The sequence below is a fragment of the Euprymna scolopes genome, chromosome 25 (assembly GCF_053919585.1).
Source record: "Euprymna scolopes isolate OS-2025 chromosome 25, ASM5391958v1, whole genome shotgun sequence".
Taxonomy (NCBI): Eukaryota; Metazoa; Mollusca; class Cephalopoda; order Sepiida; family Sepiolidae; genus Euprymna; species Euprymna scolopes.
This window is the reverse complement of record NC_136506.1, coordinates 87,358,382-87,381,947: the sequence shown is the minus strand read 5'-3', so window position 1 is coordinate 87,381,947 and position 23,566 is coordinate 87,358,382. Positions and strand designations below refer to the sequence as shown.

The window sequence follows — 23,566 nt, the reverse complement described above, 5'->3', positions numbered from 1 at the left end:
CCACTTGTGGTTGTCGATCTTCTACTTACATTCGGTGAATAAAACTTATACATGGAAACACAATAGAGACTTGCTGAGGTTTCAAAGGTTTTATTAGAGAGAAATAGTTTACTCATTTGGTAGGAGAGGCTAATTAACTAAGTAATATTTACTTGCATTATTTAGATTAATCGGGCAATTGTTCTCATCTTGAGTGTTATCTGCACAACGTTTCGGTTGATGTAACCTCCGACCTTCGTTAGGTGTTAAAGTCGCCATTTTTTTTAACACCTGATGAAGGTCGGAGGTTACATCGACCGAAACGTTGTGTAGATAACACTCAAGATGAGAACAATTGTCCGAACATATCTCATCTCAAAAATTCGGAACTGTAATATTTACTTGGTTAATTTTCTTAACTTAGTCTTAGTGATAACAACGCACAGGCAGAGTTTTAAGGCAACATTCACTTAGATTTCTACATATCTTACGCATCTCATTAATACAAGGTAGGTTTTTAATGTGAGAAACATCCAGCTCCCCAAAAAGAGAAGAATTCTGTGTTGGAACAAAAATAAAAAAAAAACACTGCTTAAGTCTATAAGGGTTTCTACCTCATTGATCTAAGACAAAATAGACTAAGTGTAGTATCAGAACAGATACTACTCTTTGCTCCTAGAAATAAGGTCTTGAGTTGTAAGCTATGTTTAGTTCCAGAAGAGTTTCCGATGGTTAGATATTCTAAACAAGTCCTGGAGATAACGAATTCTCAGTGGACAGCTGTTCTGTACAGGTTCCGGACTTTATAATTTTGTAGTCAAAGGGCAAAAATTCCCTCTCGTGTTGACATGAAAAAAATATGTGAAAGCTTGCTAAAAAGGTTTAATTTTTATGGAGCAATTCTGGTTTCTGATTGGTTGATAGCAGAACATGAATTGATTTGATTCGTCAGCAGCGTTTATAAATAGAATCTCCCAACACTTAGAGACCATACTCCCATTACTCGTCTGATGGGGAAGGTCTCCTAGCGGCTTCGGCTGCAGGGAGACAGGGTAGAAGTACTCTTAAAGTTCTTGACACTCAGCCCGACAGGTGAGGGGCCGGGAACTGGCCCAGCACCTGTCGGACTGAGGTACGCCGCCTGGGTAATACCTAGAAGGTCCACCCTCCCAGGCCTTGCCACTAGGCTTTCCCGTGGAGTAAGTTTATAGCTTACTGCCTGAGGCGCCCCTACCGGGGAATGCCGACGGGGTTACTCAGGGAATTTTTACAATTGCAAGAGTGCCCCTCCTTTAGGGGAGCCTGCTGGTTTCCCACTTTCTGGCCTTGTGCCACATTTTGCTGGGGTGGGCAGCAAATAAATCTCTACCCCATTAAGAGTAAAAACTATTGCAACATAACGCCAAGGAAAAACGGGTACATATTACATATACTAGAAGCCTAATGTTCCTGATAAATATCACTTTTTTACAGGTGCAATCTCCTTCATGCAAAAAAAAGCAACAAAAAAAATATATATTCGTTTCAGCATTTTCCAATACTACTTCTTTAACATTTAATATTTCCGTTGTGTGTGGGGGTGGGAAGATTTGGATAATTATTTTTCTACGTGATACCCTCCCTCACCATAATATTTTATTTAGTGAAATCTGAATAAAATATATCACACTCCCTCGCAATTTTAATGTTATTTATTTCATGTTTATCGTAAATTCATAAATACAGATGCATTCAATATTATTGTCTTGAAAAACAAAATACTTCTCATATATATATATATATATATATATATATATATATATATATATATATATATATATACTAGCATTTCAGCCCGGCGTTGCCCGGGTGTTTGGAGGTGTATGTTGAGCAAAAAAAAAAAGCGGTCAATTTCTTTTAACTTTGACCCCTATTATAACCCCTTAACATTTATTATTTTCGGCTCAGATCAAGTTATTAAGTTAAATCCATGTCCAAGGAACCTATATCTAAAATTTCAAGTGTTTAGACCCAAAATTGTCGGAGGAATTTGGTAGAATTCTCAAAGATCAAATCGTTGAACTTTGACTCCTTAATAGCCAAATTTCTGGCCGAAAACCGATAACATAGATTTTCCCATTAGCATTTCATCCCGGAGTTGCCCGGATGTTTGGATGTGTCTGTTGAGCAAAAAAGAAAAAAAGTTGTAGTCTCGCAAAGGAGGAAAAGAATGGGGAAAAAAAACTTGACGTCTATGCTGTTACGACCACCGCCAAACTGGAAGTGACATTTTAAAAAATTAAGGCTAGACAATCGAAAGGAGAGAATGACTTTCAAAAATATCGGCGAAAAAAGCCCCCCCCCCCCCCGTAGAAAAGTGCCCAGATGAAAGTAAAGATATTAATGTTTTTAGCCAATTTTTCGATATTTGTCGTCTGAAAGGTCGGACTTTAAAACGATACTGATCTTGATAAAATCCGTTGCCTCTGTCGAAAATTTTAGGGACACATGCAAACATACATACATACATACATTTATGTATTGGTAACTAAAAATTTTCGACTCAAACCGATTAAAATGCTTGCCCTATCTCTGAATACCCTTTATGTCAAATTTCAAATGTTTAGACAAGAAATTGCCTGAGTAATTTGTTAGAGACCGCAGAGGTCAATTTTTGTTTAATTTTGACCCCTATTATGACCACTTAACATTTATTGTTTTCGGCTCAAATCAAGTTATTAAGTTAAATCCATGTTCAAGGAATCTATATCTAAAATTTCAAGTGATTAGACTCCAAATTGTCAGAGGAGTTTGGTAGAGTTCTCAAGGGTCAAATAGTTGAACTTTGACCCCTTAACAACCAAATTTCTGGTCGAAAATCGATCCCAAAGATTTTCCCAAAGCTCAGTACCCTGTATATTCAAATTTCGAGTCTGTAGACTAAAAATTGATAGAATTATTGTGTAGGGAAATGTACACACACACACACACACACACAGACTCGTTCACTTTTATATATATACTAGCATTTCATCCCGGCGTTGCCCGGGTGTTTGGATGTGTGTGTTGAGCAAAAAAAAAAAAAAAGTGGTAGTAGAAAGGCAGGCTTGAACCCGTAACGTGAAGGACGAAAAGAACAGGGAAAAAACCTGACATCTTTGTCGTCACGACCACCGCCAAACCAGAAGTGATGTAGGTTTTAATTAAGGCTAGACAATAGAAAGGAGAGAATGACAAAGCGACCACCCCCTGTAGAAAAGTGCACAGTTGAAGGTGAAGATATTAATGTTTTTAGCCAATTTTTCGCTATTTGTCATCTGAAAGGTCGAACTTAAAAACGTTACTGATCTTGTAAAACCCGTCGCCTCTGTCGAAAGTTTTAGTTTCTGAGTTATTGCATAGGGAAATGTACACAGACACACAGACACACAGACAGACATACAGACACGTTTACCTTTATAGATATACTAGCATTTCAGCCCGCATTTTGCTAATTCCTGCCCTCTGATGAGAAGGAGAGTATTTCTTCGAAACTCCGCGGATTAAGGACTATCCACTTATCTTGTGCTTCCTTTTTAAAATTAAATATGTTTTTAACTCTTTTTCAAGATGTCTTTTAACATGTTTTATTAATCATTTGTTCATATTATAAGCTCTATTTCCTTTTCGGTTTTATTGAGCTTTTACATCTGGTTGAGATTACTTTACTTGTAAATATTAACTCTTTAATATTTATAATATATTCTAAGTTTACCTCTTTGATTACCTTGGTAAACTTATTGTAATTTTATATATATATATATATATATATATATATATATATATATAGTCTGTTGAACTATAAAGAAAAAACATTCTGCAAAATAATTGATTTTTTTATTATTTTTTTTATTTGGGAGTAACCACTTACCAAGGCCCGAACGCCACTCAAGGATAAAGGTTAATAAATGTAAGGTGGTAGTTTAGTAATTGTTAATGGTGTAAATTGTATAGAATTTGATTATTTATGGGGATGGCTCAACAAGAACTTGTTTACATTGGATTTGAAGGTTACCATGTTGTATTCAACCAGGAAGCAGGCCAGCGGAACAGTGTTCCACACACGGGCAGTTCTGAGAAATAAACTTTGTTCATGGAATCTGATGGAGCGTGGGGGAAATCGCTTATAGTGATTCTAGTCAAGTGTTTTAGTGAAAGTTTGGCAAAGAGGAAACCACAGATTAGAGTTCAGTCGAGCATTTTTTTTTAAATTAAAGATTTAGATGATTTACACTCTATTCTTTCGAAATGTTCACTTTTTAACTTTGATAACAGGCTTCCTATGTTTTCTAATTATTAGACATTGCTTCCATTATTCGTGCTTTACGCTTCTCCTACAAACGTTAATAAACAATGCCTGGAAACAACTTCATAAAATACGCACAAAATGATGACGTCACCGATTCTATGATAAGCATTGAAAGTCCCGACTTAATACAAGAGAATACAATTTCACTAAGTTACGAGATTTGAATAAGAATTATCACGGAAATAAGGCGTATTAAATGATATTTTTGGGTGTTTACATGTAAATGTACATGTAAACACAAATAAATTTATTTAAAGCATATATTCATTAAAAAAAAAAAATTTTTTTAGTTATCATTTTTTCTATTCTTCTGGGCAACGGGGGGAAACAGGATCTGCTAGTTTAAAATTTAAAAAAAAAATGCGGCTCATTTTTCTTTTGGCTTGTTAAAAAGGCAGAAACCCAAATCCTAGCATCGAATCTTTTATCTAACATCTCGTTAACCTCACGTTCGCCAATACATCAATATTGCATGTCATGTATAAAAATGTCAGACTTTATTGACTTTTTCTTCTGAAGAATTCTCACAATTCATAAGATTTGTATACACCATATAACAATAGAAAATATAGACTTGCATACGTCACATAACAATAGAAAATATAAATTTGCATACGTTACATGAAAATAGAGAATATAAATTTGTATACGTCATATACCAATAGAAAATATAGATTCGCATACGTCATATATCATTAGAAATTATAGATTCGCATACGTCATATACCAATAGAAAATATAGATTCGCATACATCATATACCAATAGAAAATATAGATTCGCATACGTCATATACCAATAGAAAATATAGCTCCGCATACGTCATATACCAATAGAAATTATAGATTCGCATACATCATATACCAATAGAAAATATAAATTCGCATACGTCATATACCAATAGAAAATATAGATTCGCATACGTCATATACCAATAGAAATTATAGATTCGCATACGTCATATACCAATAGAAAATATAGATTCGCATACATCATATACCAACAGAAAATATAGATTCGCATACGTCATATACCAATAGAAAATATAGATTCGCATACGTCATATACCAACAGAAAATATAAATTTGAATACGTTACATGAAAATAGAGAATATAAATTTGTATACGTCATATACCAATAGAAAATATAGATTCGCATACGTCATATATCAATAGAAAATGTAGATTCGCATATGTCATATACCAATAGAAAATATAAATTTGAATACGTTACATGAAAATAGAGAATATAAATTTGTATACGTCATATACCAATAAAAAGTATAGATTCGCATACATCATATACCAAGAGAAAATATAAATTTGTATGTCATATACCAATAGAAAATATAAATTTGTATGTCATATACCAATAGAAAATATAAATTTGTATGTCATATACCAATAGAAAATATAGATTTGCATACGTCATATACCAATAGAAAATATAGATTTGTATACGTCATATACCAATAGAAAATATAATTTGCATACGTCATATACAAATAGAAAATATAAATTTGTATACGTCATAAACCAATAGAAAGTATAGATTCGCATAAATCATATACCAATAGAAAATATAGATTTGTATGTCATATACCAATAGAAAATATAGATTTGCATACGTCATATAGCAATAGAAAATATAGATTTGCATACGTCATATAGCAATAGAAAATATAGATTTGCATACGTCATATACCAATAGAAAATATAGATTTGCATACGTCATATAGCAATGGAAAATATAGATTTGCATACGTCATATACCAATAGAAAATATAGATTTGCATACGTCATATACCAACAGAAAATATAGATTTGCATACGTCATATAGCAATGGAAAATATAGATTTGCACACGTCATATACCGATAGAAAATATAGATTTGCATACGTCATATACCAACAGAAAATATAGATTTGCATACGTCATATAGCAATGGAAAATATAGATTTGCACACGTCATATACCGATAGAAAATATAGATTTGCATACGTCATATACCAATAGAAAATATAGATTTGCATACGTCATATAGCAATGGAAAATATAGATTTGCATACGTCATATACCAATAGAAAATATAGATTTGCATACGTCATATAGCAATGGAAAATATAGATTTGCATACGTCATATACCAATAGAAAATATAGATTTGCATACGTCATATACCAATAGAAAATATAGATTTGCATACGTCATATAGCAATGGAAAATATAGATTTGCATACGTCATATACCAATAGAAAATATAGATTTGCATACGTCATATACCAATAGAAAATATAGATTTGCATACGTCATATAGCAATGGAAAATATAGATTTGCATACGTCATATACCAATAGAAAATATAGATTTGCGTACGTCATATACCAACAGAAAATATAGATTTGCATACGTCATATAGCAATGGAAAATATAGATTTGCACACGTCATATACCGATAGAAAATATAGAATGTCATACGTCATATACCAATAGAAAATATAGATTTGCATACGTCATATAGCAATGGAAAATATAGATTTGCATACGTCATATACCAATAGAAAATATAGATTTGCATACGTCATATACCAATAGAAAATATAGATTTGCATACGTCATATAGCAATGGAAAACATAGATTTGCATACGTCATATACCAATGGAAAATATAGATTTGCATACGTCATATACCAATAGAAAATATAGATTTGCATACGTCATATACCAATGGAAAATATAGATTTGCATACGTCATATACCAATAGAAAATATAGATTTGCATACGTCATATACCAATAGAAAATATAGATTTGCATACGTCATATACTAATAGAAAATATAGATTTGCATACGTCATATACTAATAGAAAATATAGATTCGCATACGTCATATACCAATAGAAAATATAGATTTGCATACGTCATATACCAATAGAAAATATAGATTTGCATACGTCATATAGCAATGGAAAATATAGATTTGCATACGTCATATACCAATAGAAAATATAGATTTGCATACGTCATATAGCAATGGAAAATATAGATTTGCATACGTCATATACCAATAGAAAATATAGATTTGCATACGTCATATACCAATGGAAAATATAGATTTGCATACGTCATATACCAATAGAAAATATAGATTTGCATACGTCATATAGCAATGGAAAATATAGATTTGCATACGTCATATACCAATAGAAAATATAGATTTGCATACGTCATATACCAATAGAAAATATAGATTTGCATACGTCATATAGCAATGGAAAATATAGATTTGCATACGTCATATACCAATAGAAAATATAGATTTGCATACGTCATATACCAATAGAAAATATAGATTTGCATACGTCATATACCAATAGAAAATATAGATTTGCATACGTCATATACCAATAGAAAATATAGATTTGCATACGTCATATAGCAATGGAAAATATAGATTTGCATACGTCATATAGCAATAGAAAATATAGATTTGCATACGTCATATACCAATAGAAAATATAGATTTGCATACGTCATATAGCAATGGAAAATATAGATTTGCATACGTCATATACCAATAGAAAATATAGATTTGCATACGTCATATACCAATAGAAAATATAGATTTGCATACGTCATATACCAATGGAAAATATAGATTTGCATACGTCATATACCAATAGAAAATATAGATTTGCATACGTCATATACCAATAGAAAATATAGATTTGCATACGTCATATACCAATGGAAAATATAGATTTGCATACGTCATATACCAATAGAAAATATAGATTTGCATACGTCATATACCAATGGAAAATATAGATTTGCATACGTCATATACCAATAGAAAATATAAATTTGTATATATCATATACCAATAGAAAATATAGATTTGCATACATCATATACCAATAGAAAATATAGATTTGCATACGTCATATACCAATGGAAAATATAGATTTGCATACGTCATATACCAATAGAAAATATAAATTTGTATATATCATATACCAATAGAAAATATAGATTTGCATACGTCATATACCAATAGAAAATATAGATTTGCATACGTCATATACCAATAGAAAATATAATTTGCATACGTCATATACCAATAGAAAATAGAAATTTGTATACGTCATATACCAATAGAAAATATAAATTTGCATACGTTACATGAAAATAGAGAATATAAATTTGTATACGTCATATACCAATAGAAAATATAGATTTGCATACGTCATATACCAATAGAAATTATAGATTCGCATTTATCATATACCAATAGAAAATATAGATTTGCATACATCATATACCAATAGAAAATATAGATTTGCATACGTCATATACCAATAGAAAATATAAATTTGTATATATCATATACCAATAGAAAATATAGATTTGCATACGTCATATACCAATAGAAAATATAGATTTGCATACGTCATATACCAATAGAAAATATAATTTGCATACGTCATATACCAATAGAAAATAGAAATTTGTATACATCATATACAAATAGAAAATATAAATTTTCATACGTTACATGAAAATAGAGAATATAAATTTGTATACGTCATATACCAATAGAAAATATAGATTCACATACGTCATATACCAATAGAAAGTATAGATTCGCATACGTCATATACCAATAGAAAATATAGATTCGCATACATCATATACCAATAGAAAATATAAATTTGTATGTCATATACCAATAGAAAATATAAATTTGTATACGTCATATACCAATAGAAAATATAAATTTGTATGTCATATACCAATAGAAAATATAAATTTGTATACGTCATATACCAATAGAAAATATAAATTTGTATATGTCATTATCCACTATACCCTGGGTTATTGCGGACAATTCTAGTATGAAAGGTTTTGCTTGAAATTCCTTGCAGATTCCAGAATTCGCCAGATTCTGCAGAAGTTCAGAGGTTACATCGACTAAAATATTGTGACAATAAAACTCAAGATGAGAACAGTAGTCCAAAGAATCCAAATAATGTAAATAATCAATCCTCATCTGAAAAATTCATCAACATAAAATGAAGAGAAAGTTTTACTTTAATATAATTGGCAAACATAAGGATAATCAAAAGTACACTTTTTTTATTTTTTTATTTTTTGCTCTTTGTCATCCCAAAACAAACATGTTGCCACTTGGAACGTAAGAGGCAACTATTTGGGATCGTGTCTAACAGGGGATTGTGGGTAATTTAGCAGTGAGATGTCTGTTTACATTACATTTAAATTTTTACAGGTTTGTACAGTCAGAGAGGAGGAAACAGAGGGTATTCCAAAGTCTTGCAGTCGGAGGGTAGAAACTATTAGAGTAGAAGGCTTTCCGGCGTCTAGGGACCTCAATGGTGAAAGGGTGGGATTTTGCTGCTTGTTTGGTTAGTCAGGAATATGTACGTCAAAGTTACACAAGTGCTACGAGTTCATCAGAGCACATTTCATTAAAGTACTTGTACAACAGATGTGACATTTTTGGTAATGGGATGCAAGATAACATGTGGCCACAGCCGAGATTGAACTCACTACACAAGTTTGTAGTGTAATTCAAATCTTGTCCATAGCTGAATACTTTATGCTTTGCCAGGGCTATCAAGGGTATTTTTTTTATCATGACGCCATCACTAGATGAGTTGCCTACCATGGCTTAAGAGAGGCCCATCTACCCTCGAGAGAAAGATAGACTGCGCCAGTTTCCCAACATGGTGTTTTACCTCACAGTACAAACAGCACCTCGCTTTCCCAAATGGTCACCCATCTGGTACTGGTCAGGCTCAACGTTGCTTAACTTCGGTGATCTGGCAAGAACTGGTGTGTCAACATGATTGTGCTGTATATGAGACAGCAGTTGGAGCTTGGCCAACACTGTAGGACCTATTAGATTTAAGACTCTTTTTTGAACTCTACCTTAGCATTGAAGACTAGTGGTAGGTGAACAAACCCAGAGGTGGCAACAATGCTCCATGCATGGGTAAATGGTGACTTTGTAGAAATACAGGATACTCTCTGGTGTGAGTAATTTTCTAATGACCCCACCTTTTTCTGCAGCAGCCTTTGCAATGTTCTCAATGGATTTGTTCCAGTTCATGTTGCCTGTAAATGTTAAGTTGAGGGATTTGAAGAGATGTTTAGAAAACTTCATGTATTAAACAAAAAAACAAAAAAAACTCGAAGTGAACAAAATCTTGCAACACGTTCTAGAAAGGCTTCACTTTGACAATCAGTAAGAATTGAACAGAGGATTACGTTTGAAATTCGCTACAGATTCTCTAGTTCAACAGAAAGATTTCTGGAGTTCAACAAGATACACCTGAAGAAGGTCGGAGGTGAAGTTGACGGAAACGTTGTGAAAATAACACTTAAGAGGAAAACAGTAGTCTGAATAAACCAAATAATCTATATATTAATACCGTAGTACCATTAACGTACATACATAAGTACGTATGTCAAGGTTTCCAGATTATAAATTATTCGATTGGGAGATCCTATTTATTAAAAAAGAGGGTGGAAGGTGATAACATACTACGAACATTAAATTAGTATATAGATACGCTGATTTAATGTTCGTAGTATTTTATCACCTTCTATCCCCCTTTTTGATAAATAGGATCTCCCGATTACCGATGACGTAATATAAAAAATAAAATTTACATAAAAGAAATAATGTTGTTTTTGGGACGTGCGTGAAACTAAAATATATCTTCTTGGTATTTTGGCAGGGATCCAAGGGTAGTATCTGTTCTGTCTAAAGATGGTATATTGATATCGTAGGGTTCTGTTCATGCCGGGTGTCCATACAATGGAAATATATCACAGACTCCTATAAGGATATTGCAGATAAACTGTAATAACCAAATATATAAACCAGATTACTTAGATAAATACTTTTATATTCACGCTGAATGTCCACAGCACCAATATCTCTACTATTATATAAAAGTCACTTTGTGTGCGTGAGTTCCTTCCTCATAGGCTCCGAAACGGTTGAGCCTATCTTTTGCAAACTTCACACAAAACCAATTTATATGTCTAGCAGTGTTCTTAGATATTTTTTGTGCAGAAATCCATCCGATAAGTATCGAAAATCGAAAAAATCCGATCTTAAAAATAGCTTTTCTCTCTTATAGATAAAAAGAATCATTTTTACTGCTAAATATTTGATGTTACATCAGCAAAGGAAGATAATATAATTTCAGCAAATCATTTCTATTTCAAAAAAACAAAAAAACAAATTTGATATAATCTGGAGATATAGCTAACTGGTAGAGCATTCAACTACAGATCGAATGCTCCCATTGTTCAAGCTCGGGTGTGCCTCACCATTTTATTTTAATTTTTTCTTATCAATGAATTCAATTTATGATAAAAGAAGAAGAGGTACCATTAAAAATCGCTGCAAATCATTTATTTGTTTGCATATTTTAAAAGTAAATATTAATCAGAAGTGACTTTTCCAGGGCATTCATTGTCAAGCCCTAATATCAGCTGACGTGATATTGTAAACAAACATGATGGAATTTGATGAACGACATTATCATTATTATTTTATTTTTATTTTATTTTTTTGAAAATTAGCCCACCAGGCAAATTGTTCCACATAATATATGATAATCAATAGAGGACTGATTTTATAATAATATATATGCAATCTGCATAAATTAAAATATCATGTTTAAGCGTATTGTATGACCAGACAACGCCGGACTGCCAGCTAGTATTACATATGAAAGATGCCGCTGTGGAATTTCTACAGGTCCTGCTAGTACAAATGAGCAAACTAAACCGGACGTTCGGTTTTGACATAACATATGACAACGATGATTGATGTGCCGTAAAACGTAGCCACCCAAAAAAACAGCAAAATTTCTAAGCTTGATCCATTAATGGGATTATTAGAGCATAACCATGATTGTTTTCATTTTCATATTTTCTAATTATCCTGACTTGTTTTCACACGGATTTTGAGTGTCCCTTTTTTCTATTCTGTACATAATCAGCCAGGCGGGGGGTTCAATCATGCTTTCATGCCTTGAACCTGTATAGAGTTTTATCACCAACTATGACTGTATATACTTAATTTTTTTTAATGGAGTTTCTAGTAAAGTATCTCTAAAAACATAGTAGTATCAAAATATATTTATGACAAGCAGTATATTAGAACCCCGGGATACGGTGACCCTAGGATACGTTTTTTTTCAGGTTACGATGTGGAATACAATGTTTTTCAGCCCCTGGTTACGGTATTTGCCCCACCTTACAGTGTTATTTATAATGTTATTGTTGTAGACCCATGCTAAGAGTCACAAATGAAAGAAACCACAAGTAGTGTAAAGTGTATAAATATATGTATTTATCACAAAGAATACAGGAGCCGCTAAAGTGGTATGAGAGGAACGTGTTTGTAGCATGCGATTAAACATGGTATGAATGTCTCCATCTAGTCTCTAAAACTAGTGGTATTCATAGGACTGGTTGATTCCACTTAGTTCTCAAATAGGGGTGATTTGTACCTCACAACAGTTATTTGATTATATACATGTGTATTATATACTGTACTGTATTTTGTTACTAATTTTTAATGCCGTATCCTGGGGCTCTACTGTAGTAGTATCGTGTGGGTAAGACCTCAATACTGCTATTTTTTAACCAGTCTGAGAAATTGTCTTCGGTTAAATGGACTGTCACATAGCCTCCTTCCAGTCGAGTGACTGGACAGTGTAGGATCAGGTAGTCTCTGTCCTGGGGAGCTTCTTTGCACTTTGGGCAGATTGGGGAGTCTACTTGTCTCCACCTATGTTTGTTTACTGCACTCCTGCAGTGTCCCGTCTTGATCCAGTTTCCGGCTATCCACTGCTTTCTACTATTTTCTTTGTGCGTTCTCAATTTGAAGTTAGTTTTTTAAACTGACGTGAACACTAGGATACTTCAATTAAAAGTCAAATATGAACAGGTGAAATTATAGAGGAATAAATGGCGAATCAAATGAGGTATAGGTCGTTTAAACAGTTACATTCAATTTACTTTAAATTTGCAGTTTCTGAAAAAATGACAAGTGCGGGCTTTCTTTTTGGTGCCACTGTATATATATATATATATATATATATATATATATATATATATATATATTGCTGGAGGGTGGGGAGTCACCTAAAGACCACATGAGGATAAATGTTAATAAGTGTAAGGTGACCAGTGAGACAACATCATGATGATCAGTAATGGTGGAAATTGATCATAATATGCTCATTAACTTTTATCCTCAAGTGGTCTTTGAGCCTTGATAAGTGGGTGGCTTCCTTGTAAAGAAACAAATAAAAATAATTAATCAAGAAAACACATCTTATAAATCCAGCTCGTTGAGTCCATCCTGGATATTGGAGGCAGACGGGCTTCAAACGTATTGACATTAAGAACGAAGGGGTAATGTGGCAGGAAGGTTAGGAATCATTCTAATGATTTAATTATAAAAGCGTAACAACCTTGATTTTTTTTTTTTTACTGAGGAGGGGGTCACAACTTATTAAGGCCCAAGGGCCACTAGAGGCTGAGGGTTAATAAGTGTTGGGTAAGCTGTGAGACAACATCGTAATGATGGAACTTGGATAAGGTTTGCTTACTTAAGAGAACAGCTCAGCAGGAACTTGTTCACATTAAGATTGAAAACAGTCATATTATAGTCAGCTGGGAAGCAGTCCCACGATATTGTGTTCTCCAGACTGGTAGTTCTAAGAAAATAAACTTTACTAATGGAATTTACATTTAGTTTTAGGTGCGGACCGATAATAATTAAAAATTGTTGGTAGTTGTTGTAGCTAGACGAGTGACTGTTGTGAATGTTCTACATGGATTTGGAGGCATAGATAGAAGCTCAGTTGAGCACCTGCCATGGGGATCATGAGAGAGCAGAGAAAGACTAGCAACGTCTCTTATGAAAGAGCCAAGGCAGAAAAGGCTACTCTCAGCAGTTCCCCCTCCCCTTCTTCGGATGAAAGAGCAAGTAGGGTATATACACAAACATGACAGAAAAGATTAATATTTTTCTTAAGATTGATATTTGCTTATTTATATTTACAGATAAAAATAGTGCTGGAATAACTTAGAGTATCTCATTAAAATTGCATCTAACAACATTGAAGCATGCCACGAACCAAAGGAGCATCAGATCTATCAGAATTTCTGTAAGGACAAATCATGGGTCAACATGACAATGGTCTTAGTCAACGCAAAATCGAAGGAAATCTTTCAATACCCCTTTCTCCTGTTAATAGAGTAATTGTACAATTCACAAGAAGGGACAAAGAGTGTAAAAACCTCATCCAGGTCGCCCTGGTCCCTCTGATAGAACCTTGCATCTTATGAAAATAAATGTTGAAGAGGATCAAAGCTCTGACATTGCAACATAAGCTGGTGTTAGTCTCAGAACAGTTGTTAGGTATCTTTAAAAGCTGGGCTACTATGGTAGAGCTGTGAGAAGGAAACATCTTCTTCATCCTGTGAATATCAAGTGCAGAAAAGATTGGGCTCGTGAGATGGTGGAGAGATCTGTGACCTTTTGGATCAATGTTATTTTCTCTGATGAGTCACGATTTGCATTATTTCCCTGCAGTGGAAGGGTGTGGGTATGGAGGCTTTCTCAGCGAGACTTTGACTTTAAAAAGATTGCAGCTAACACTGAAATAGGGCGGTTTCTCAGCCATGGTATGGGGTGCAATATGGAGTGATGGTCGCTCAGATCTAGTAGAGTTCGAAGGAAACATCAATTCTGCTAAATATGTTTCAATATTACATAAAAGACTCCTACCAATATTCTCAAGTGGTAAAATGAACAAAGTTAACTCCCTATTTATGGAAGATGGATCTCCTTGTCACTCTGTTAGGGTGATACAACATTGGTTGCACCAAAATGAGATTAATACATTTCCATGGCCAAGTCAGTCTCTGGATATGAACCCAATTGAAAACTTTGGGGCATATTAGACATGAACCTGCACAAAAAAAAAAGGAAGCCATCTTCTAAGCCTGAACTTTTAGCATTATTGCATCAGATGTGGCAAGAAATTCTTGGAAATGATATTTGCCAACTGATCCATGCCATGCCATGCCTAGAAGAGTTCTAGCATTAAAAATAGTAAAGGAAATGTCAACCAAGTATTAGTTATTAAATTTTTAATTTCGTTCTATAAATTATGTTTATTGAAATAAACTGTTTCTATGGGTGTCTATTTTTTTTAGTTTGTGTGTGTGTGTATATATATATGGTTGGTTGGTTGTTTTTGTTTTACGGCATATCAACCCTTTTCAGCTTATTTAATGTTGAATCCAAAGATTTTGGAGAAAAAATTTTTAATAGAATATATTTGTTGTTTTCAAGTCGGTTTCTATTTAACCCATAGTTGGTACCCTAACAGGTACTACCACTCCGGGTCAGAGTGGACCTGGGAGTAATGGCAATTAAAGGGTGGCTCCACACTCCCCAAAGCCCGCAAGCTGGGGCCTCACCACTGGATATAGTTTAAGGTCATATCCAGGACCTGTATATATATATATATATATATATATATATATATATATATATATATATATATATATATATATATATATAAATTTGAGGTTTTTGTGTATTAATATTAAAAACCCTTTTTTCTATTAGTATTTATCTGCTTTCCCACCAAAGCAAAATGTGACACAAGGTCGTTTTTAATGTGGGGTTAAACTAGCTCCCCGAAAAAAAGGCAAAAGGGGCACTCTAGTTGGGACCAAAAATAATAATTGTCTCAGTATAGAGGGTCTCCTCTCCATTGACCGAGACAAACCACCTTAAGTGTAGCATCAGAACAGATACTACACCTTGATCCCGGCCTGAAGGCCAAGAACAACAGTAAAAAAAGGCTTTTTTTCTGTTTCGTTATTCATTTGCTTCCTCACAAAGCAAATTAGGCACAAGGCCGTTTTTTAATGTGGAGAGTGAGGGGAGGGGGATCAGCTCCCCTGAGAGGGAACTGGATAGTGACAATTGATATGAAGGGTTTTCCCTACATTGATCAAAACTGATTGCTCAAGAGCAATGGTCTGATATGTGGGGGCAATCCCACATATAACTTTGATTGCAGTATGTATTTATTTGCTTCCCCACTGAGCAAATTAGGCACAAGGCCGTTTTTTAATGTGGAGAGTGAGGGGTGGGGATCAGCTCCCCCGAGAGGGAACTGGATAGTGACAATTGGTATGAAGGGTTTCCCCTATATTGACCAAAACTGATTGCTTAAGAGCAATGATCTGATATGTTGGGTTGCCCCCACATATTGCCTTTGATTGCAGTATCTGCCGGAACAGATGGTATTTATTTGCTCCCCCACCGAGCAAATTAGGCACAAGGCCGATTTTTAATGTGAGGAGTGAAGGGAGGGGGAAGGGGAAAAGGGGACCAGCTCCCGAGAGGTGGGAAATGGGAGCTGGTTAAAGGTCAGGCATGTGGGGTTGCCCCCACATCTGGTCTTTGCTAGTCATAGCTAGTCATAACTTGCAGTATCTGCCGGAACAGATACTACACTTTGATATCAGAAAAAAGATCTTGGCCTTTGGGCCAAGAAGAAAAAAGGCAAACCTTTTTTTTTTGTTTATTTAAAAAGAAAATACAACTTTGTTATATATAAGTCGTAGGATTGCATTCATCTGCAAAAGATCTAGCTAATTTGCATATTTTTTTAAGCATTCATTTTAATTAATTCCCTATTAGTTTTTCCGTTTGATCATCTTTAGTTTACTATTATGTATAATTATATTCATGCAGATATTCTACATGATTTATACTCGTGTAATATTTACATAAAAAGTTTATAGTAAACACAAACCTCTTTCTATATATATTTATGTATGTATATATATATATATATATATATATATATATATATATATATATATATATATATATATATATATATATATATATTTGTTTAAAAAATTTTACCTAACAGACTCCTCTGTTAGTTTTTGTTTTGCAGACATGAAACTTAATATATAGAGTATTTAAACTCATGCAAAACTTTATATTTGGGTTTTAGCCGGGGAAAATCGTGTGAAAATTTTTAAAAAATGGAGTTTGCCAGGTGAAAGTCGAACGACAGCATTACGATTATGCATGTGTAACGTAATAGCTTGTTTTAATGTTTAGCCTTGCAGCAAACATGTTTTCATAGTTCAGGCATTAACATGAAAGGAAAAAATAAATCGTAAGCTAAACGTTTTGGTTTCGATTCTCGGTGGTGGCGCACGAGTCATTTTTTTTTTTTTTTTAAATCATTACTATATATTGGGTCCAATATAATATAATAATAAATACGAAATCTGCATTAATCAAAATATCATATGTAAGCGTATTTTACAACCGGGCAATGCCGGGCGCCCTGCCAGTAAATATAAACATATATATCTATATATCTATAAAAGTAAAATTGTCTGTGTGTGCGCATTTCCCTACCAAACAGATTTTCTCAAATCTCAATACCTCTTATATCAAATCTCGAGTCTGTAGACTGAAAATCGACATATATATATATATATATATATATATATATATATATATATATATATATATATATATATAAAAGCGAAAATGTATGTATGTATGTATGTATTTTTAAAACTTTTTATATCACATATAAATCGTAATATCTCACAGTTAACAATGAAGCTCGCCTGTCTATTTAATTTGCTCGATTTCGGGAAGATAAATATTTAACATTTGTCGCTCGCCGCATGTGGGTTATTTTTTTTCCTATAACATCTTGGGGAAATAAAAATCCCGCAGTCAAACTTGACCTCATTAACTCATTAAAACGGGCACCTGCCAAATTCAAGTAATTAAATAAATTCAAACGTGTTTCTGTTAGCATCTTGCGGTGGGGGAATCGTTAACGTCGCACCTTTTTTTTTTTTTTTCACACTTTAATTTACAACTTTGCCCCAACGGTTTGGGTTCGATCCTCATACTTACTTTTTTTTAAACCCCCTCCCCACACACACCCAAACACCCGCAACGCCGGGTACCCCTCGCTAGTATATATATATGTATATATATATATATATATATATATATATATATATATATATATATATATATATATATATATATATATGGGAGTAGGGGGGTTATGCTTCTGCAAATATATTTAACCCTTAATTTATACCGATCCTTTTGTTTATGAAGCTCGATGTATTTTAAATATAACTACAGAGCATATACAAATAAATGACAAAAAGTCTATATTCCAAATTACAAGATTTGGAATATAGACTTTTTGTTTCAGTGTTGCTGTCGAAACATATTGCCGGGCAGAGGGTTTGGTCACATACTATTTAAGATACACCGAATATTTTTGTTTGTTCACAATATGTCATATATGATGTTATATCAGATGAAGCGATTCATGGTGACGTCACAACCAGTGTATGGTTATTCAATCTTTATGTGACGTCATCATTAATCGCTTCATCTGATATGGCGTATTTGAACAAACAAACAGGCAGGAAGAAATACAATTTTATTAGAATAGATTACTACGGACAATATGTGGGTCATGTTTGTTTGTTTGTCTCCATGAATACTGGATGATATCAGAACAGGATGACATCAGATTTGATGACGTCACTACATGATAACATCATCCATTAAAACATGCATAGAAGATAACCGTGCCCATTAGTGATGAAATTATAAAATCATCCATTTACGACGTCATAAAGTGTCTTCCCGGTATCTAGCACATGTTTTAGTGAATCGCGTCATCGATTTGTGACGTAATCTGATGTGTACGGAGACAAACAAACACGATCTACGGAGTTTTAGTTTTAGTTTAGTAGACACTGCTTTAGTTGACGAAGACAATAGGATTTTTTGTAAGTAGTTTCAAGTATTGAAAAATGACGTTCATTAAAAGAATTATCATGGGAAATGATTCCAAGCCTAGAATTTAGAATGGACATTTTATTTAAAAAAAATTTTTTTTTTTTTTTGAAATGTCTATTGAAGAAAACAGTTTTTGTTGCTGTTGTTGTTTAAGCGGAGGCGGAAGGAAGGACTCAACGACAGGAAATCAGTCATAGATTGTCAAATTGCGAGTCATGGAAGGCGTTGAGTGGGAGTTATGAGAGGGTGTGAGAGGGGGAGACAGAGAGGGAGAAAAAAGTGATGGAGAAAGGGGACAAGATAGCAAAGAGCAAAGGTGAGAAAGAGATAAAGACAGACAAACACAAAGACAGATGGAAAGAAAGAAGAGAAAAACAGCGAGAGAGAAAGGATGGGGAAAACAGACAGACGAACTGACAGACAAACAGAGAGAGGCAGAGAGAGATGGGGGACGGAGTGGAATAAAGACGAGACAAAGAAAGAAAAAGAAAGAGACAGAGAGAGAAGGGCGAAGAGAGAAACAGACAGACAGACAAAAAAGAGAGAGGTGGGGAGAGAAAGAGAAAGTGAGAAGAGTAAAGGATGAGTGCGACAGATAGATAGATAGAGAGAGAGAGAGAAAGAAGAAGAAGAAGAAGAAGAAGAAGAAGAAGAAGAAGAAGAAGAAGAAGAAGAAGAAGAAGAAGAGATATGTATGAAGGAGATGTTGGAAAATTGCTTGCCAAACCGACTAAAAACATATATGACTGTCCTTGATTCGAATGGGCAAGTGCAAGTAATGTAAAGAAAAAAAAATGGTCAGTTTTAAGGACAATGATATATGTGATGGTCAAGATGAACAATGTCCGAATTAAGAGATCACAGTTGCACCCATTTTATTATTGGAGTCTTAAAAATAAAATATAAATGGTCACTGTGTCAAAAATGGATCAGAATTTCCGGAAACGTCACTGAATAAAACCACTAGCTCTTAAATCAAAAAAGAAAGGGTCACAGTTAAGTTTATTGCTTTTTCTTTTTTTTTTTCTTTTTTTTTTTTTTTTGACTTCTGGTTTCTGCTATCCGTTTGGCTAGATAATTAAACTGGTCAAGTGGACAAGAAAGCCGTTCTTAAAATTATCACGTTATATGAGAGGAAGATAATCATTGATCAGAAAGGACCATGTCTCGCTTGACACCGTCGTCCTGTCTTTGGACCAAAAACCAGAAGTCAAATCGAACAAACAATCTTGAAGCTGTAAGTCTGTTCTGTAGGTTTATATATACTGGCATCAAAAAGAGATCATCTCTGTTTTTATTTTTACAAATTAAATTATTACCGTTCTAAGAAGGGAGAGGTTCGGAAGAAGAGAGAGGTCCAGAAAAAGGGAGAGGTCTGGAAGAAGGGAGAGGTCCAGTAAAAGGGAAAGACCCAAAAGAAGAGAGAGGTCTAGAAGAAAAAAAAGGTCGAGAAAAAGGGGGAGGTCCAGAAGAAGGGAGAGGTCTGGAAAAAGAGAAAGATCCAGAAAAAAAGGAAAGATCTGGAAGAAGGGAAGAAGGGAAAGGTTCTGAAAAGGGGGAGGTCCAGAAGGAGAGAGAGGTCTGAGAGAAGGGGAGAGATCCGGAGACAAGTTGAAAAAGAATACAGGGAATAGAAAAGTGTGATATTTATTTTCATAAAAAGTATATATCTTCATAAAAAATAGTCACACATTGATTTTTTTTTAGCGTAAATAAATTTTTATTAATCTGTAAAGTAGCCGTCATATTTTTATATGGACTCAAACGTTACATGAAAATACAGTCGCAAAAGAGCAAAAAAGGAAATTCGACTCAGCTAATTCTTTTAGTTGAAATAAAGGAGTTTATTCATGGCACTTCCCAAACAACGGACTGCATTTCGTTTTAAAAGTAGTTTGGCATATAGTTAACAAAACTGCCATTTGGAACACACGCCTTTTCTTCTCCTGCATCAACATGTCTGCTCCACTTCAATCGCTGTCATGCAATTTTGTTTAAATCTTTGCTTTTCTTTCCGCTGCTATCTCTGCAGCTCAACCCATGCACACCATTTTTGGTTCAAAGTTTGGATTGCATCTTGTTTCAAAAGTTCCTATTGCACTGATTCTTTTTTCCTACACTTTTCTTTCGCTCCTTTTCCTCTGTTGTAACATCACTTCACACACTGGCTTGCTCATTTGCATACATGAGATGCGCTGCTGCTGCTGCTGCTGCTGCTATTGTATATCCGTCAGCGTTTCTCTTACAAATCAGCATGGTACGAAATTTTATTTTATTTTTAATTTTTTGGAGCAGTCTCGATTCTGATGCTGGCATCGGTTCCCTTGATTCTTTTCATGAGAAAGACCAGATGAAGGTTGTTAACATCAATAAGTGATTGCGATGGAATTAACTAGATTCGAACTTGGCATACCTAGGTCGTCAGTCACCATCTCTATCCACATCTCTAGTGTCACATTTGTTGAAACTTAAAAAAAAATAAAAGATGCTTCTAGGAATTTGCTCACATGTCTACATTTATTATTTTTATTATTCTGCCCGAATGGATCTGAAGAGATTGCAAATTGTATTGTTATGATGACTTAACTTATGCATTTATGACCTGAAAGTCTTATCTCTCTGTTGCAGATATTCATGGTGTGAGACTCTAAGAAAGCAGCCCCTGTCATGGACATGCATCAGAAGTAGACATGTGGCAATGAATTCCTGGCAAAAGTGCATTGAGAATGGTGGAGACTATGTGGAAAAATAAATTCTGGCAGATAAAAGGTTGCTCGTTTTAATGATACCACACCTGTTTTCATAGCTCTTCAACTTTTACTTTTGAGCTTTACTTTTGGAATGACCTTCATGCGTGTATATATATATATATATATATAATACTGTTTGCTCATATATATATATATATATATATATATATATATATATATATATATATATATATATATATATATATATAAACTAAAAAATGACCTAAAAAAGAATATTTTCTTAATAAAACAAAGCCACCAAGATAGTAGAAGCTCTACCCGGTTAAGAGAAGCAATTCATAATACCACATTTACTCTCACTTTTTCTCGGAAACTACTGGACCGATCTGGCTAAAATTTTGTATGGACCTTTGTTATAATAAGTTGTGGAAAACTAAGTAATATGGTATCCGTTCGATGCACAGTTAGCGATTAATATGGATTAGTACTAACTGTAAAAATGAGCACAAATTAAACCCTATTCTACTATAAATCTATATAATTATAAAACTCTGTGGACCGTCCGGGCGTCCGTCTTTCCTTCCTTGCTTGCTTGAATCTTGTCTTCCACGATCAAGCAATTACATCTTTTATAAAAGGGATGGCAGGTATGTATATATATATATATTACATGGAAAAATGCAATCATGAAAAGCAATATGGTTAAGATTAAACTTAGAAAAGTAAAAGGACTAGTTGTTAAAACTGGAAAAGAAAAAGACAAGATATTCTAGTAAAATATATAATATATTTATAACTTAAAATATTGCAGCATTAAGAACTTTTTTAAAAATTCAATTTAACATTATATAATCAATTCTTAATTGATACTGCAAAAGTCCCCAGGAGACGTCAAATCCTGGTGAAAATGAACAAACCGTGCAGTTTTAGGCCTTGACATATGTAAATTTGAGTTCTGCACCATGCAAAAAAAGAAATGACTGTCCACCATTTAGCCCCAAAAGTCCTCTAGGAAGACTTCCGAGAAAGGACGCAGTCACTGATTTAAATATTTAAATTTGAGTTCAGCACCATGCAAAACTGCTAATAAATAGATATACACAGAAAATTCTGGACAAATATGGTAAAATAGTCACAAAAATGGAGTGTTTTTATTAGCCCTTAAAGAGCCCTGGGGTACACCCAAGAGTTATCACAAAGTATAGACAAACAAAATTATATAGAAATCAGTTAGTTATAAGTTTTCAGAAAATTTTATAAAACTTCAAGGCATCAATTTTTTTTTTAATAAGCACAAAAGTGTCCATTTTAGCCATTTTAACTCGAAAGGCACCCCCGGGGAGGTGGGGGGGAGGCAACCAGAGTTTTCCCAGAAAATCCATTCTGTTATTTTTTTTTTACTCATATCATGTTTAATGTTTGTGCAAAATTTCAAAAATTTCCAAGGCGTAGTTATTGAGAAAAGTGCCGACAGACGAACGGACAAGAGTGAATTTACAGGTCCACCCTCCTTTTGTCGGGGTACCAATAAAAAATATTTGATAAATGGATTCCAGAGTTCAGCTAAAACATTTCGCAAGTTTTAAAAAGAATGCAACTGAAG

General features: G+C 33.8%; 1 protein-coding gene and 1 long non-coding RNA gene across 2 annotated transcripts in view; both read right to left on the bottom strand.

Annotated features, from left to right (window-relative positions):
• Positions 1-23,566, bottom strand: part of LOC145247491 (uncharacterized) — a 534,006-nt gene that overhangs the window by 222,918 nt on the left and 287,522 nt on the right. The gene's annotated exons all lie outside the window — the stretch shown is intronic.
• Positions 1-23,566, bottom strand: part of LOC145247485 (EF-hand domain-containing family member B-like) — a 185,265-nt gene that overhangs the window by 87,145 nt on the left and 74,554 nt on the right. The window lies entirely within an intron of this gene.